The sequence below is a fragment of the Gossypium hirsutum genome, chromosome A01 (genome assembly GCF_007990345.1).
Source record: "Gossypium hirsutum isolate 1008001.06 chromosome A01, Gossypium_hirsutum_v2.1, whole genome shotgun sequence".
NCBI classification, from domain to species: Eukaryota; Viridiplantae; Streptophyta; class Magnoliopsida; order Malvales; family Malvaceae; genus Gossypium; species Gossypium hirsutum.
The window spans coordinates 17,561,237-17,575,066 of record NC_053424.1 but is presented as its reverse complement, the minus strand read 5'-3'; the positions used below and the strand labels follow the sequence as shown (position 1 = coordinate 17,575,066).

At 36.8% G+C, this 13,830-nt stretch overlaps 1 non-coding gene across 1 annotated transcript; it reads left to right on the top strand.

Moving 5' to 3' along the window:
* The first annotated feature begins 10,675 nt into the window (after positions 1-10,675).
* LOC121207352 (small nucleolar RNA R71) lies at positions 10,676-10,782 on the top strand. The gene has a single exon (XR_005902448.1). It is a non-coding gene; the product is annotated as a small nucleolar RNA R71 (small nucleolar RNA).
* Positions 10,783-13,830: the final 3,048 nt, after the last annotated feature.

Genomic DNA, 13,830 nt, shown 5'->3' with positions numbered 1-13,830 from the left:
TTTGGTGTAGAATTCATAAATCAACTCATAATATGCATTACAGGAAATATTTGCAAATGAAGTCCAACCAATAGCATCAAAATAGCCAATCACAGCATCACAAATTTTTAACATATTAAGAGTGGAAAGATTGATTTGCTTACAGACTGGGAGTAGATGTTGTCGGATGTTGTCGTACTTTGCGCGATGCTCCGAGGTCAAAATTTTTAGAAAACCTCATAATCATCCTTCGGTAGGAATAGTGTTTGCACGACCTCATCTATTATGTTGATTGTCTTTTGATGGTTGAACATATTCGTTAAGCGAGTCGGTGGTGAACTTGAATTGCCAACAGGACCTTCGTTGATCGTCGACGAGCTCGAGTAGCGGACGATCATATTCAGCATTGAGAGACATGCTCGTTTGTTGTTAAAGGACCTTCGACATTTTCATTAGAAGTTCTGACCTCCTTCGAGTAAGCTACATAATACGCTAGTAAATGTAAAACAGGTTGAGGATTAGGAATAGAACTTTCGAGAGTAGTGGGGCTATTGTTCAAATGTTCTGTTCTAATCGGAGTTGGACTTCTTCAGCAACAAGTTCTCATTAGTGCGGTTGTTTGTCTTGGAGGAGGTGAAGAAATTTTTAAGTTGTCGTCAATTATATTGACTACTAGAAGAGATAAAAATTAATGTCAACTTCGATTGAGTGAAGCCAGAATATTTTCAGCCATTTGGTTTTGACTTCAAACCATGGTTTCCATAGAAGCGTCATGAATAAATGGTTCTGCTTGCTACAACGGCGGTAGACGAAGGAGGCGACGGTGACAAAGACAGCAACGGCGGCAGACAGAGGATGTTATGGTTTGGAGTCAATTTTTTTGAAGGGTGATGGTGGAATTTGAGGGATGATGTCGATCATGTAACACCCCGAACCCGAGACCGTCGCCGGAGTCGAACACGAGGTGTTAACAGACTTCAAACCACTTATAAAAAAAAATTTCCCAGACAAGCTACCAATCTGCGTACTAGTCGCTTTAAAAATCATATCTTGAGTTCTGAAACTTGAAATCCAGTTCCGTAAATTTTCCCTGGAGCTAGACTCATATACCCATCTACATATTTTTTTCTAGAATTTTTGGTCTGGCCAATTAGTACAGTTTATTAGTCAAAGTCTCCCATGTTACAGGGATCGACTACACTGACCTTTGCGCATTACGACCTGGATATCTCCCTGTACAGGGCTTAAATACTGATTTCGTTTGTTTCTATAGAAACTAGACTCAAAGGGGAATCTATGAACATATGGCATGACTTCTAATTATCTCTGGTTAATTTATAATGAATTTCCAAAGTCGGAACAGGGAATCCAGAAATTGCTCTGGCCCTGTTTCACAAGAGTTTAATTATCTCCTAACATACAGCTCATATGGCGATTTCGTTTCTTCTATATGAAAATAGACTCATCGAGCTTCGATTACATAATTTATTCATTAATTAATTCCACTTCTACTATTTTTAGTGATTTTTCAATCTCACGTCACTGCTGCTGCCAGCATCTGTTACTAAAGCAACTATGCCTATTTCGTGATTTCTCCTTGATCTAACTAGTAATTCATCATACATATCACAAATTATGATCATGACTAGCCATGCCAAAGGCTAATCATTGTCAAACATCTCCCTACTACACTATTGCCATATCATGAATTTTAACACCAAAAATAATCAACCATGACATATGGCATAAAAATCGAATTACCAAGACTTACGACCTAACATTATAGAACCAAATCCAACCGAACATTTATGCCATTTTCGCATGGCTAAAAGTTTACATACCAAATTTCAACAAAACATATTAGCCTATACATGCCGAAATATTCTCCTAGACCGACTAAAAAGAAGATACCAAAAGTTGCTAGCCGGTGTGATGACTTCGATGACGGTCCCAAGCACGCAAAAAGACGAGTCCAAGAAACCTAAAGTAGGCGACAAGCAAACACCGAGTGAGTATATAACTCAGTAAGTCATAAGCATTACATAATCATCCATTAATAAATTATCACATGAGAAAACAAGTAAAAAGGGGTTAATTCTCTCCACCCATACCAACTATGCCATGGTTCCTTAGACCTTTCGGCTCAATATCATACAAAGTACTACATCAATTTTTCATATGCTACTCAACATGGTATTTGAGGCATTCTCCATGGATGCTTTCATTCTCGTTACATTCATGCAACTAAATAACATTCCCTCTATTCCACGATGAATCTCATGTACGTCACTTCAAGTATAATTATCACATAGGTTCAAAACTTATCAAGCAAGAATTCCAAATATAAACATAACGTCTATTAGCCACGAACTCAAGACACTTACTCGTCCGCTGTCCGTGACCAACTCAATAAGGTCGCACACTTAGTGTCAATAGTGCTTCAAAAACATATAGTAAGTCCGCACACTTAGTGTTATATAATCAAACTCGCACACTTAGTGCTTACATAATCAAACTCGCACACTTAGTGCTTACATAATCAAACTCGCACACTTAGTGCTATATAATCAAACTTGCACACTTAGTGCTATGCAATTTAAACCCGCACACTTAGTGCCAATCTCATGATCATAATTGTTTATACCCGCACACTTAGTGCCGAAATCTACATTTCAATACACCTCACCTCTTTTCTTTTTCATTCAATACTTTCATCACCCCATGCATACGTGTATATATATATTTATCATTTCATTCGACATAATTACATAGACATTATGACTATTTAAATCAATACCAAATATATGCTTAATGACTTACCTTGTGCTGGGTAAGACGGTTCCAACTCGGCTACTCGATGATCTTTTCTTTGCCTTTGCTTGATTCCCCTCCTTTAACTCCTTGAGCTTAATCTAGAGGACCACCTTGGCCGAATCTTCCTTCTTCCTCTTCCTCTAGTTACGGCAATTGCAAAAGAAAGAAAACATGAACACTCCTTCTTCCATCCTCATTTTGTTCATCTTTTCCTTTTTAATTCCTTTCTTTTATTTATTTTAATTGTTAACTAATAAATAATTGCATTGAAATTCAACCTAAGGGATGGGCATCATGGCATGGCCGGCCACTACTTGGGTTTTTTTGGCAATTTGACATGCAAACCCAAGATCCCTCACTTTGTTATTATTTGGTCCTTACACATTCCCCTATCATATTTTCTTAAGTTCTCAACTAAGTCAATCACACGAAATTCACATTCATAAGTCTAAATTAAATCATCAAATTTTCACACATGCACTAATACACATAGAGGACATGCAACTAAATTTTAAATAAACTCTTGGGACTCGGTCTTATGGCCCCAAAACTACATTCCAACTAGGGTCTAATTTAGACTGTCACAGATCAAGGTTTTGGGAAGGGTGGTTTGGGTATTTGGTGATGGAGAAAAAAAGAAATAGAGGAGATGGTGTTTGGGGAAGAGTGGAGCGACGACGTGCGGATGAGGGTTTCGATCAGCAAGTGGCATGGCGTTCAGGTGGTAAAAAAGGTCGACAAATTGTGATTTTGTTAAGGGGGAAAGAAATAAAAAAAAAGGAAAGGAAAAAAAAAGGAGTGTGTTTGATGCTTTTGACTCGTCGACGGTGCCGAAAAAAGTGGTGACAGTGATTGGTAGGGGCAGTGATGGCGCAACAACGTGGCGGTGATGAGTCGGTGATGAGGGCAGTGATGACAATGTAGGTTTGGTGTGGGGTTAGGGGTTTGTGTCCTTTTCTCTTTGGAGAAGATGAAGAAGAAAAAGGTTCGGAAAGTTTAGGGATTTGGGTGTTTGTTTTTTTTTCTTTCCTTTTTCCTTGTGGCCGGTTAGGCCTTCTTGTCCATTTCTTCTTCTTTTTTTCCCTTCTTTAGGCTAGTAGGCCGTTCCGCCCAATTTCAGTTTTCATTTTTTTTCTTTTTTTTCTTCTTGGGCTTGTTTGGGTGTTGGGCTTATTTTGTGTGGTTTTTCTTTTCTTCATTTGGGTTGGTATTTAGGCATGGGGTAGGTATGTTAAAAAGGTTAGTGGGTGGGTATTGGATTTGAGGTTTTATGAAGGTTAGGGGTATTGATTTTTTTATTTGTAGGTAAATAATTGTCTCCATTTAGCATGTCGTGCCCACGTCACCATCATTATCTGACTTTTAGAAAAATTCATAACCTCCATTACGTTCCTGAAAACATAAAATTACTGGATTAAATATAAATTTATTTATTTACAACCTAAATCTTACTAAAACTCAAAATTAAATAAATGAAAATCAATTTGGATTGCCTCCCAAAAAACGCTTTTGTTTAAGGTCGTTAGCTCGACGACTTGAAAATTTATTTAGTCGGCTCTTCAGGGACTAACTCCTAACCATGTGGACTTGAAAATTTTCATAGAAAGGCTTTAATAGTTGTCAGTTGATCTTGAAAATTTTTCCAGATTCTTTGCTTTTAACCTCGACTGCACCATGTAGAAACACGTGAGTAATAACAAAAGGCCCTAACCACTTAGTCCGAAGCTTACCTGCCAAAATTCTTAATGTAGGGTCATAAAGTAAAACTTTTTGCCCTACCATAAATTGTTTACGGGTTATCTTTTGGTCATTGTGTGCTTTGACCTTATCATTATAAATTTGGGCACTTTCATACGCTTCTCATCGAATTTCCTCAAGTTCCTAAATATGTAACTTACGATGCTTACCTACAGCTTCCAACTCCATATTGCATTGCTTGACTGCCCAAAATGCTTTATGTTCTAGCTCAATAGGAAGATGACACGGTTTACCAAAAATTAGTTGATAAGGAGACATACCTATGGGTCTTTTATAAGCTGTACGGTATGCTCACAGTGCATCATTTAGTCGCGAACTCCAATCTTTCCTATATGGCTTAACGGTCTTCTCCAAAATTAACCTAATTTCTCGATTTGACACTTTGACTTTACCGTTTGATTGAGAGTGATAAGTCGTAGCGACTCGTTGCACTATCTCTGATAAACCATAAATATAACATGTTTTAATCCCATGCTTGGCATGTTTTTGGATGATATATTACATAAATTAGTGAATTTGATACTCCTAATCCTTTAATTTCATGTTTATATACTTAGGTGAGCATAAGGGAGCAAAAATAGTGGAAAACCGGACAAAACGGGTTGTCTTAAGGATCCACAAGGCCAAGCCAATGTGATTGGCTTGGCCATGTGAGGGAGAAGAGAGGGGAGAGTAAGGTAAAGGAAGGCGTGTTGGTGCGGTCGGTGGTGGGAAAGGTGGCTGGAGTAGGGGAAAAGGAAGGTCGCAGCAGCTAAGGTGAAGATAAGAAGAAAAAGACAAAATAAGAGAAAAAAAGAATTAGGGTTTGGGGGTTTAAAATAGACACAGTCGTGTGAGGCCCATGTTGGGCTACACGGCCGTGTCACATAACCGTGTGGTGGCCGTGTAGCCTCTGTATAGCCTATGTGTGATTTAAATTTTAGCCCAGTCTTCACATGACCTAAGAAACGCCCGTGTGTTCAGGCCGTGTGGTTCATACAGCTGTGTACAATCACCTTCGCTTCTCCCACGCCCGTGTGGCTTACCACACGCGTGTGTGACCGAACACACGGCTGTGTGCCTTGCCTGTGTAACTCTCTGACTTGTTTCAAATTTGAAAAATTAAGCTCCTACTTTCACACGGCCTAGGACACGCCTATGTGGTCCACACGGCTGAGTCGCACGCCTGTGTGGCCTCTTTTTAGCCTGTGTCTCTGTCGATTTGTAGGGAATTAAGCTTCAGGGCTCACACAACCAAGGACACGTCCGTATGTCCTGGCCTTATGGGTCACATGGTCATGTCGCTTGGCCGTGTAACTCTCTGTCAATTTCCTTTAAAATTAAAAACTAAGTCCCAAGATTCACACAGGCAAGGACACAATCGTGTGTCCAGGCCGTGTGGGTCACATGGCCATTTAATTTTAAAGAAATAATATGAAATGAAAATAAAGAAATTAGTAGTGTTAGTACTCGGGTTGCCTCCCGAAAAGCGCTTATTTAAAGTCTAAGCTCGACTTACCTCACGCGCATGATTACGAAGGTTTGTAGAGCTGAAGCTCCTCTCTATCATTCCTAAAATCCTTGCCGTTATAGAGTTTAAGTTGATGGCCGTTTACCTTGAATGTGCCATATTTTAGGTGATTTACCTCTATTGTACCGTAAGGGAAAACGATTTGTACTACAAATGGGTCTGACCATCTCGATTTTAACTTTCTAAAAAACAACTTGAGCCTTGAATTATATAAGAGGACAAGATCTCTAACTTCAAATTGTTTAGGATGCTTTAAACGAGTGTTGTGGTGTTGCTTTGTCGCTTCTTTGTATAACTATGAGTTCTCATAAGCGTTCGCTCACCATTCATCTAACTCGTTCAGCTGCATCAATCTCTTCTCATCTGCAAGTTACAGATCATAATTTAGAAATTTTATAGCCTAAAATGCTTTGTACTCTAACTCAAATGGTAAATGACAACTTTTCCCATAAACAAGTTTGTAAGGAGATGTTCTTATGGGTGTTTTGAAAGCAGTTCTATATGCCCATAACGCGTTATCTATTTTTATCGCCCAATCCTTCCTGTTTGATTCTACGATTTTCTCTAGGAGGCTTTTAAACTCTCGATTTGCGACCTCGACTTGTCCACTAGTTTAAGGATGATAAGGGGTAGCTACCCTATGATGCACTCCATATTTCTTAAGTACTTTACCAAATTGAGCTGTCTTATGGGTGTTTCGAATCGAGAAAGGAGCTTCTTGAGAAACCTAACTACCACTCTAGCATCATTTGTAGGTAAAGCTTGAGCCTCCACCCATTTTGACATGTAATCGACCGCTATTAGGATATATTTATTACCATAAAAACTCAAAAATGGACCCATAAAATCAATAACCCATACATCAAATATTTCACCTGAAAGCATATAAGTTTGAGGCATTTCATCACGTTTAGAAATGTTATCTGTTCTCTAGCATCTATCACAAGAAGTAACATACCTATTAGCATCTCTAAACAGTGTAGGCCAATAAAAACCTGACTCAAGTGCTTTATGTGTTGTTCTAGTCCAACTATAGTGTCCTCCTGCTGGTGCTAATTGACAGTTTTCCAAGATTTTACTCGCTTCTGATTTCATAACACATCTCCGAATTATTTGATCTGCACATAAATGAAAAAGAAAGGGATCTTCCCGAAAATAAATTTTCACATTGGCAAATAATCGCTTCTTCTGATGATGTGTCAATCCCTTTGGTAAGATGTTAGCAGCTAAATAATTCACAATATCTGCAAACCAAGGAACTTCAGAATCAGTTATAACCAAAATTTTTTCCTCAGGAAACCAGTCATTTATCTCATTCTCATCAAGCTTGTTGAGATATGAATTCTCTAACTTGGAGAGGTGATCTACTACAAGATTTTTATCTCCCTTCTTATCTTGGATTTCTAAGTCGAATTCCTGCAATAATAAAATCCATCTTATCAGTCGGGGTTTTGCATCTGATTTAGTGAGGAGATAACATAGAGCCGAATGGTCTGTGTAAATGACAACTTTAGATAATATTAGATATGGTGTAAATTTATCGAATGCAAAAACCACAGCTAGCAATTCTTTTTCAGTAGTTGTTTAGTTTTCGTGTGCGGCTGTCAATTTCTTGCTAGCATAATATATCGGTTGAAAATGCTTGTCTCTTGGCTGTCCAAGAACTGCACCTACTGCAAAATCACTCGTATCACACATTAGTTCAAAGGGTAAACTCCAATCAGGTGCAACTTCAATCGGAGCATTAATTAGTTTATCTTTCAGGGTATTAAATGCTTCTGAACATTCTTAATTGAAATTGAAAGGCACATCTTTTTCTAGCAAATTCGTTAAAGGCTTAGCTATTTTAGAGAAATCTTTAATAAATATTCTATAAAATCCAGCATGTCCTAAAAAGCTTTGAATAGCCTTAACTGAACTAGGGGGAGGCAGTTTTTCAATTGTTTCAATTTTTGTTTTATCAACCTCAATCCCTTTACTAGAAATTTTATGGCCTATCACAATCCCTTCTCGAACCATGAAGTGATATTTTTCCCAATTAAGTACAAGATTTGTTTCCTCACATCTCATTAGAAATCGTTTTAAAATTTTAAAACAAAGATGGAAAGAATTACCGAATACCAAGAAGTCGTCCATAAATACCTTCATAATATCCTCTACGAGTTCATCAAAAATAACCAACATGCATCGCTGAAAAGTAGCAGGAGCATTACATAATCCAAAAGGTATTCTTTGATAAGAAAACGTACCGTATGAACATGTAAATGTCGTTTTTTCTTGATCCTCGGGAGCTATTGGGATTTGAATGCTGCCAGAGAGTACATCTAGGAAGCAATAATAAATATGCCTAGATAATATTTCTAACATTTGATCAATGAATGGTAAAGAAAAGTAATCTTTTCTTGTGGCATTGTTCAACTTTCTATAGTCAATGCAGACTTTTCGTCCCGTGACTGTTCTTGTTGGGATCAACTCATTCTTCTCGTTTGCTACAACAGTCATGCCTCCCTTTTTAGGAATGACCTGCACAGGACTCACTCAATAACTATCAGAAATAGGATAAATAACTCCAGCATCTAGAAGTTTAATTACCTCAGCCTTAATGACTTCTTTCATGTTAGGATTCAGTCGTCTTTGGGCTTGCACACATGGTTTGGATTCACCCTTTATTAAAATTTTATGGGTACAAAAAAAGACTGATCCATTTGATGTTAGAAATCTTCCAAGCTATGGCTCTTTTTGGCTCCTTCAATACTTGAGGTAACTCATATTTCTCGTTTGGATGTAAATCTAACATAATAATCATTAGCAATGTAGAATTATTTCCATGAAATGCATACTCTAAATGATTAGGTAATTATTTCAGTTCTAATTTAGGAGGTTCTTCAATAGAGGTTTTTAATTTTAATTTATCATTTACCTCAATGCCCTCATAATTCTTCTGTCTCAGTGAAGATTCATTAGAATTTAACTCTACTTTCTTCTTACTTATCACGGTATTATCATCATCTACCTCATCTTCTTGAACGAGACACAGTTTCAACGTACCCTTATGAACAATTTCCTGTAAAGAATCTTGAATAACATGGTCGATCGAATCAATAAAATAACAAAAATCATCTTGTTCTATAGAGAGTCTTATGGCATCATAGATTTTAAAAATAATTTCTTCATCACATACCCTAAGCATAAGTTTATCGTCACCCACATCAACAACAGCTCTAGTAGTGGCTAAAAATGGGTGACCTAAAATTAAAGGTACTTCAACATCCTCATCCATGTCAAGCATAACAAAAGCAACAGGGAATATGAATTTATCTACTTTAACTAGCACATCTTCAATAATACCCCTAGGATATTTAACAGATCTATCGGCTAATTGAATACTCATCCTAGTGGGTTTTGGTTTCCTAAGACCAAGTTGCTTGAACATTTTATAAGGCATCAAATTAATGCTAGCACCTAAATCAGCTAATGCCTTTTCAATATTACCAATTAAAGAGGGAATAGTAAAACTTCCTAGATCTTTCAGTTTGGTTGGCAGTTTATTTTGAAGGATAGCTGAACATTCCTCGTTAAGTTCCACTGTAGACAGCTCTTCAAACTTCCTTTTATTTGTTAAAAGCTCATTCAAAAATTTTGCATATATAGGCATCTGCGAAATAGCTTCAACAAAAGGTAAGTTAATATGCAACTGTTTAAAAAGTTCAAGAAATTTACTAAATTATGCATCTATGCAGTCTTCTTCAACTTTGCTGGATATGGGATGGGTGGTTTATATTCTTTGAGTACCGATGTTACACTCACTTCGGGTTTGACCTCTTCTTCCTTTTCCTTATCAAATTCTTGTGGCAACTTCTTTTCAGGTTCAGTTAACGCTTTCCTGTTCCTTAATGTAACTGTTTTCACATGCTCTCTTGGATTGGGTTCAGTGTTACTAGGCAAACTACCTTGATGTCTTTCCGAAACTAATTTAGCAAGCTACCCAATTTGATTTTCGAGCCCTTAAATTGATGCTTGCTAATTTTTCAAAGCTGTTTCGATGTTTTAGAAACGAGTCTCTGACACTAAAATAAATTTTTCCAACATCTCTTCAAGGTTCGATTTCTTTTCTTGCCGATAAGGCTATTACTGAAAACCCAGAGGGGGTGGTGGTCTTTGATTTCCTTAACCTCCCAATGAGAAATTTGGGTGGTTTCTCCAACCTGCATTGTAAGTGTTACTGTAAGGATTATTTTGAGGTCTAGGATTATTACCCATATAATTCATTTACTCATTTTCCATTGTAGGACAGTAGGGTTAATGCTTTGAATTGCTCATTCCAGCTCCACTCATGTCACACTGCATCACCAGATGTACCTGCATAGAACCACATAAACCATCAATCTTTCTATTTAAAAGTTTCACTTGATTTGACAACATGGTGACCACATCACGTTAAAAAACACTGGCTGCACTTATCACTGATAATTATTCAGTGATATTTCTTCTATGAACTCATAAGCCTCCTCAGGTGTTTTATTATTTATAGTACCACCGGCAGCTGCGTCGATCATTTGCCTAGTTGAGGGGTTCAAACCATTGTGTAAAGTCTAAACCTATAGCCATAGGGGTAACCCATGGTGAGGGCACCTTTTCAATAAATCCTTATACCTTTCCCATGCATCATATAAAGTTTCTAAATTCATTTGCACAAAGGAAGAGGTATCATTCCTCAATTTGCCTGTCTTAGCTAGTGGACAGTATTTCAGCAAAAATTTTTCGGTCATTTGGTCCCAAGTAGTGATAGGACCCCGTGGTAAAGAGTTCAACCACTAGTTAGCCTTATTCCTCAATGAAAAGGGAAACAACCGAAGGTGAATGGCATCACAAAAAATGTCATTTATCTTGAAAGTATCACAAAATTCTAAGAAATTGGCCAAATGAGTATTTGGGTCTTCATCTTGCAAACCATCAAACTGAACAAACTGTTGAATTATTTGAATACTGTTAACTTTCAGTTCAAAATTATTTGCAGCAATAGCAGGTCTAACAATACTCGATTCAGCCACAGTGAGAGTGGGCTTAGTATAATCGTACATAGTACGAGGAGCAGGATTTGGATTTACAGGATTTACAGCAACCACAAGAAGTAGCTGATTATTATGATTTACTGCCATATCCTCTTGCTCTTCTATTGTGCTTTGTCGACTTTGCCTCGCTTCTCTACGGTTTCTGTGAGCTGTACTTTCGATCTTACTGTCAAATACTAGAGGTCTTGACGGGTTTCTTCTAGTCATAAACTAAAGGAACTTGCTAGAAGCAAATAAAAGATAAGTTAGTAAATTAAAATAAAAACAATAAAAAATGTAATAAAAAATAAAAAAATAAAAAATAAAAAAGGCTAAAGTAATAAAAATTAAGTGTTCCTAATATTTTAGTTCCCGACAGTGGCGCCAAAAACTTGATGACGTCACGAACTAACTAAAATACGAAAAAGGAAAACACACCTATCGAATGGTAGTATAGCGATGGTGAGTCGGGAATATCATATCCACGAGGACTAAAAGTACTAGCAATTACTATCTTTTTATTATCTAGCCTATAAATTAAGGGGTTTGTTTTAAATTCTAATTTTAACTAAACTAATTACTAAGCGACAGAGAGCGACTTAGGAATAGAATCAAAGAAAACTTATGAGAGAGACAATACCCAGGAAAGAATCCACCTAGACTTCACTTATTATTCTAAATCTGAATTAACGATTTATTCATTTGACTTGAGCCATAAAAATCCCTAAATTATATTAATATCTCTTTTGAGAGTAAAAATAACTGACTCTAGGTTGATTAATTGAAATCTCTTTCTAATTAAAACTCCTATCGTCGCATCAACTCGATCTATAGATTTCCCTATTAGATTTGACTCTAATCTGGTAGATTTATGTCACCCTATTTCTAAGGTTGCGTGCAAATCCAACTAATTATGCGAGATCTACTCTGAAACAGGGACTTTTGCTCCACTAAAAAAGCACATCAATCATGAATTAATATCCTGAAAACATTAAAAACATGAAATAAGAACACATAATTGAGATTAAGAACAAATATTTATCATGTAATTCAGAACAAATCAAATAATAAGGTTCGTCATAGGTTTCATCTTCCCTAGGTATTTAGAGAATTTAGTTCATACTATGTGAGGAAAACATCTCAAAAATAGGAAAATAACAAAACATAAAGAAACCCAAAAACTTCGAGAGAACTTGAATAGAGATCTTCAGTCTTGAAGGAGATCCTGCTTCTAAGTTGAGTCCGTCGACGTTCTTCGAGTAATTTCTGTGTTCTACTCCACGTGTCCCTTTAGGTCCTCTTCTAATATGTATTTATAAACTTTAGAATGCTCAGAAACCCCCAAAATTGGCTTTTTTCGCATGTTTTGGAAATAAGGAACGATATCAACAAGGGCTGGCACATGGGCGTGTGGCCAGCTTGTGTGGTTCACACGAGCATGTGCTCAGCTCGTGTAGGATTGGCTTTGCCATGTGAATCCTTAAGACAGCCTGTTTTGTCCGGTTTTGACCCGTTTTTCGCTCTTTTTCTCCATTATTCTCACCTAAGTATATAAACATGAAATTAAAGGATTATGATCATCAAATTCACTGATTTATGTAATATATCATTCAAAAACATGCCAAGCATGGGATTAAAACATGTTACATTTATGGTTTATCAATCTCGTATTTTTTCAAAAGTGTGTCAATCATCTTATTACAAAAATGCGTTCCCCGATCACTGATCAATGCTTGCGGTGTACTAAATCTGGAAAAAATATAACTCTTTAAGAAATCAACTACCGTTTTTACGTCAGCATGACGAGTGGCTTTTGCTTCCACCCACTTCGACACATAGTCAACTGCAACTAAAATTTAAATGTTATCGTATGATTTAAACGTTATCGTATGATGAGACAAAAGGTCCCATAAAATCAATGCCCCATATATTAAATATTTCACAGACATGTACAGGGGTTAGAGGCATTTCATTTTTCTAGCTTAAGTTTCCTAGGCATTTCATTTTTCTAGCTTAAGTTTCCTAACCTTTGACACTTTTCGCATGTTTTACAGAAAAATATGCATCTCGAAAAATATATGGCCAATATAGTCCACATTCAAGTATTTTATGCGTAGTTCGTTTAGGGTCAAAATGTCCACCAAATACGTAAGAATGACAAAAATTTAGAATTGATTTTCCCTCAGTTTCTGCAATGCATCGTCGAATTACTTGATTGGAACATTATTTCCAAAGGTAGGGATCATCCCAAAATTTAGTACTGTGATTCACGTTTGATTTTATCTTTTTCGGATTGCGATAAGTTAGAAGAGACTATACCTGTAGCAAGGTAATTCACCATGTTTGCGTACCAGAGGAAAATTGTCTGAGTAGCAAGCAGACTTTTATCCAGAAAATCGCCTTTAAGTGGTGTGACATCCTTCGATGGTGGAATTCGGCTTAGATGGTCAGCTACCAAATTTTTGCATTCTTTCTTATCCTTTATTTTGAGATCAAACTCTTGCAAAAGTAATATCAACCTAATAAGCCTCGGTTTTGCTTCCCCTTTTCTGATTAGATATTTAAGAGCTGCATGATCAGAGAAAACAACAATCTTAGTCCCTAATAAATATTAAAAAAAATTTCCAAAGCAAAAACTATAGCTAGGAACTCTTTTTCAGTAGTCGAGTAATTGTTTTGGGCAGCATCCAAAGTCTTAGACGCATAGGAAATAACATA